This window comes from Arachis stenosperma, chromosome 9, assembly GCF_014773155.1.
Source record: "Arachis stenosperma cultivar V10309 chromosome 9, arast.V10309.gnm1.PFL2, whole genome shotgun sequence".
Taxonomy (NCBI): domain Eukaryota; kingdom Viridiplantae; phylum Streptophyta; class Magnoliopsida; order Fabales; family Fabaceae; genus Arachis; species Arachis stenosperma.
Window position 1 is genome coordinate 86626407 of NC_080385.1, and position 5427 is coordinate 86631833.

Here is a 5427-nt window from a genome sequence, read left to right on the forward strand (position 1 = left end):
TGATGGCTCCTGGCGTTGCCAACTTGCTGCTCAAGTTGGCAACTTGCAATGCTTCATTTCCTTGCTCTCGGGGCTTAAATTTCCCTCTGATTTGAGCTTCCATTCCTCGCCACATTATGGACTATTATATATCGTTGGAAAGCTCTTGATGTCAGCTTCTCAACGCAATTGGAATCATGCCAATTGGATCCTTGTGGTTCAAGATATTCATCCTTGAAGAGGGGGAGGTCAAGCTGCCAACTCTGCTGGACACACACTAGCAAGTTGCCAACTTGATTTCCAAGTTGCCAACTTGCTTGTTCTTCCTTTCTCCAATATTTTCTTGCTCCATTGTCTTCTTGCTTCATCACCTAACATAAACCAAAGAACTTTCCTCAAAGTTTTGCCATCTTATGCAATAATTTTCAAGGGAATCATTCACATAAACTTGTATATAAACTCCTTGATTTATTTGCATGAATTATGCCAAATTTCACTTAATTCTTGGTTCATGGATGCATGGAGGAAAACTCACAAAATTGCTCATTTATTTCAAAGAAAGTGAATGAACCTAAGCTAAAACTAACTAAACTAACTAGTTAAAATGGCAAATATGCGAATGCATCACTATTGCTTCAACCCATTTGGAGACATAGTCTACTGCCACAAGAATGTAATTATTTGAGTATGAGGTGGGAAAGGGTCCCATGAAATCTATCCCCCACACATCAAACAATTCAAGTTCCAGAATGAATTGTTGTGGCATTTCATTTCTTCTTGGCAGGTTCCCCGCTTTCTGGCATTCATGGCAGTGCTTCACTAGTTCCTTTGCATCTTTGAAGATAGTGGGCCAATAAAAACCACACTGCAACACCTTAGCTGCTGTTCTTTCTCCTGCAAAATGTCCTCCATAAGTGGAGCCATGGCAGTCCCATAAGACTTCCCTTCCTTCTTCCTCTGATATGCATCTTCTGAGTATGCCATCCGAACATTTTTTGAACAAGTATGGTTCGTCCCAGATGAAGTATTTGGCATCATTTACCAATTTCTTCCTTTGATGCTTGTTAAATTCCAACGGCAAACTCCCAGTGGCCTTGAAGTTTGCTATGTCTGCAAACCAGGGTGCTTTGTGAATTACCATGAGTTGTTCATCAGGAAAGCACTCATTTATATGTGTGCTTTGTGTGCTTCCTTCTTCACATGGTATCCTTGATAAATGGTCTGCCACCTTGTTCTCTACACCCTTCTTGTCTTTGATTTCAATGTCAAATTCCTGCAACAAAAGAACCCATCTAATAAGTCTTGGTTTGGATTCTTGTTTAGCAAGTAAGTATTTTAAAGCTGAATGATCAGTGAAGACAATGACTTTAGATCCAATGAGATAGGATCTAAATTTGTCAAATGCAAAGACTATTGCCAAGAGTTCTTTTTCAGTGGTTGTGTAATTCCTTTGGTTATCATTCAAGACTTTACTGGCATAATAAATCACATGTACCAAATTGTCTTTCCTTTGTCCTAACACTGCCCCAATAGCAAGGTCTGATGCATCACACATCAGTTCAAAAGGTAAGTTCCAATCAGGTGGGGCAATGATAGGTGCAGAGGAAAGTTTTTGCTTCAAAAGTTCATAGGCTAGCATGTAATTTTTATCAAATACAAAGGGTGTATCAGAGACAAGCAAGTTACTCAAAGGTTTGGCTATTTTAGAAAAGTCTCTAATAAACCTTCTGTAAAAGCCAGCGTGTCCCAAAAAACTCCTAACTGCCTTGACATTACTTGGTGGAGGTAGTTTTTCAATGAGTTCCACCTTAGCTCTGTCCACCTCAATGCCTCTATTAGAGATTTTGTGGCCAAGGACTATTCCTTCTGTGACCATGAAATGACACTTTTCCCAGTTTAATACTAGGTTGGTCTCTTGGCATCTCTTAAGCACCAAGGCAAGGTGGTGTAGGCAGCTAGGAAAAGAATCTCCAAACACAGAAAATCATCCATGAAAACCTCAATAAATTTTTCAATCATGTCCGAAAAGATGGACAGCATGCATCTTTGGAAAGTGGCAGGTGCATTGCACAATCCAAAGGGCATGCGTCTATAAGCAAAAACTCCATATGGACAAACAAATGATGTTTCTCTTGATCTCTTGGATCAACTACTATCTGATTATAGCCTGAGTATCCATCCAGAAAGCAATAGTAAGCATGTCCTGCAAGCCTTTCAAGCATCTGATCCATGAATGGGAGTGGGAAATGATCTTTTCTGTTGGCTTCATTGAGCTTCCTGTAGTCTATGCACATCCTCCACCCAGTGACAGTTCTTGTGGGTATGAGTTCGTTCCTCTCATTTGGCACCACAGTTATGCCACCTTTCTTGGGAACTACATGGATGGGACTAACCCATGGGCTATCAGAAATGGGATAGATTACCCCTGCCTGCCATAACTTCATGACCTCCTTTTGTACCACTTCTTTCATGACGGGATTCAATCTTCTCTGAGCTTGAATGGAGGGTCTAGCATCCTCTTCTAACAAGATTTTATGCATGCATATGGATGAACTTATCCCCTTCAAATCAGCTAGGGTCCATCCAATGGCATCTTGATGAGTTTGTAGCACCTTGATCAATTCTTCTTCCTGTTCTTGGCTCAGGGCAGAGCTAATGATAACAGGATGGCTCTCATCACTACCCAAGTATGCATACTTGAGATTAGGGGGCAATGCTTTGAGCTCAGGTTTTGGTGCTTCCTTCTCTTCTTTCACTCTCTCTGGCATGCTTGGCATGGTTGTTTCAGCAGCCTTGATGTCACTAACTTCAATATCCTTGGTGAACTCCTCCTCTGCGACTTCCTTTGTTGTTTCCTCAAAGGTTTCTTGTACTGCAATGTCCACTACATCCACCCTCATGCATTCCTTTAGTGATTCTGATGGATAGCTCATTGCCTTGAATACGTTAAACACCAATTGCTCATCATGTAGTCTAAGAGTGAGTTCACCCTTTTGGACATCTATGATGGCTCCAGAAGTAGCCAGGAAGGGTCTTCCCAGGATTATCGAAGCTTTGGCTTCTTCCTCCATATCTAACACCACAAAATCGGCAGGAAATATAAAATCTCCCACTTTCACCAACAAATCCTCAACTATCCTATGAGGGAATTTAAAAGTTCGATCTGCCAATTGGAGGGCCATTCTTGTTGGTTTGGCTTCCTCAATCTTCATTCTTCTCATCATTGTTAGAGACACCCTAAGTCACACAAGGCCTTCTCCACCATGACTTCTCCTATGATGCAGGGGATTTGGAAACTGCCTGGATCCTTCAATTTCTGAGGCAATTTGTGTTGAATGATGGCACTGCATTCTTCAGTCAACAACACAGTTTCCTCATTTCTCCAGCTTCTCTTCTTGGTCATTAATTCCTTTAAGAATTTTACATAGAGTGGCATTTGCTCTATTGCCTCAGCAAACGGAATGTTGATTTGAAGCTTCTTGAAAATCTCCAAGAATCTGGAGAATTGGCCATCCTTTTCACTTTTCATCAAACGTTGAGGATATGGTGCTTTGGGTGTATAAAGCTTCAGGACCTCTTTTTCTTTTTCTTTTGTTGCAGACGGTGTAAAAGATTGTCCCTGTTCCTTGTCTCTCACATTTTCCTTTGCTTCATCCTCTGTGGTTTCCTTTGAGATCTCCTTTAGCTTCTTTCCACTTCTGAGGGTTATGACCTTACATTCTTCCCTTGCAATAGCCTTGGCAGCATGAGAAACGCTTGGCCCAGGGGTTTGCTTAGACAAATACCCAATTTGATTTTCTAGCTTCTGGATGGCAGCTCCTTGGTTTTGCAAGTTAGAATTTACTTCTTCCTTAAAGGCTTTCAATTCGGTTATGTCTTGACCCATGGTTGCAAGCATTCCTTCTATCCTGTTTAATTGATCTTGAAATTGTTGGTTCGGATTAGGTTGGGCAGGTTGATTATTTTGGCCATGATATGGTGGTTGGGAGTTTTGGTATGTGGAATTGTTATGTTGGTTGGGGTTGTAAGGTTTGTGGTTTTGTGGTTGGGTTTGCTGGTTTCTCCACCCAAAGTTTGGGTGGTTTTTCCAACCTGGGTTGTAAGTGTTGGAATGTGGATCATATGGTTGCCTTTGTTGATTTCCCACATAGTTGGCCTCTTCCCAATCACCTCCTTCAGTGCTTACTTCCTCTTGATCTTGTGTGTGTATTGCAGCCACTTGATTTGTTTCTAATTTCCTGGTGAGCTCTGCTAGTTGCTTGGCAAACACCTTGTTTTGGGCTAGAATTGTATCAACATGGTTCAGCTCCATGACTCCCTTAGTGTTGTGTCTCTTTGAAGCATAGTAGTACTCATTCTCAACCACTGTCTCAATCACTTCAATGGCTTCTTCCACAGTCTTTTTCCTGTTCAATGAACCTCCTGATGAATGGTCTACAGCCTTCCTTGATTCATAAGAAAGTCCATCATAGAAAATATGTAATTGCACCCAGTCATGGAACATGTCTGGTGGGCATTTCCTTGTCAAATCCTTGAACCTCTCCCATGCCTCGTAGAGAGTTTCACCATCTTGTTGTCTAAAAGTCTGAACCTCAGATCGAAGCCTATTGACCTTTTGTGGGGGGTAGAAACGTGCCAGAAACTTGCTTTCCACCTCATCCCAGGTTGTTAGGCTCCCCCTTGGGAATGATTCCAGCCACTTAGCTGCCTTGTCCCTAAGTGAAAATGGGAACAAGAGCAGTTTATAGGCATCTTCCTGGACTCCATTGGACTTCACAGTGTCGCAAATTCTCAGGAATTTTGTGAGATGTTGGTTTGGATCTTCATTAGCACTCCCACCAAATGAACAATGATTCTCCACCAGTGATATTAGCTGTGGTTTGAGTTCAAAATTGTTGGCCTGAATGGGTGGTTTCTGAATACTGCTACCACAATTCCCAGAGGTTGGGTTTATGTATGAACCAAGAACCCTCCTCTCGGGAATGGCATTGTTTCCATCAGCTCTCTCATGGTTGTGAACTTCTCTATCCATGTTGAGATCTAGAGCTTCCTCAAAATTGTCCTCAGATTCTCCTTCAGATTCTTCTTCTCCCAGTACTCTCTTCCCTCTTGTTTCCCTTCTAAGTTTATGAAGGGTCCTCTCTGGTTCGGTATATGGAGGAGTTGATGTCTCTCATCTCCTACCTGTCATACAAGAACACAACACAGGCAACAAACAATTGAAATACTCTTGGTTAATGGAAGAGTATGGTTAGAGCAGTTGAGGAATTAATTCAAATAGTTAGTGAGTCAGTGAGTTAGTTGCTTGAATTTAAAGGCATAAAGAAAGAAAGCAAGTAATAGAGTGCAGAAATTAAAATTCAACAAGTAACTTGAACTGAATTAACAAAACAAGAAAAATGCTCAATCTAGTTAACTTCCAATTTGAGAATTGTCAATCGAAAACCA

General features: G+C 41.3%; 1 non-coding gene across 1 annotated transcript; it reads left to right on the forward strand.

Moving 5' to 3' along the window:
- The first annotated feature begins 4481 nt into the window (after positions 1 to 4481).
- Positions 4482 to 4585, forward strand: LOC130953841 (small nucleolar RNA R71). Its single transcript, XR_009076001.1, has one exon. It is a non-coding gene; the product is annotated as a small nucleolar RNA R71 (small nucleolar RNA).
- The last annotated feature ends 842 nt before the right edge of the window (positions 4586 to 5427 follow it).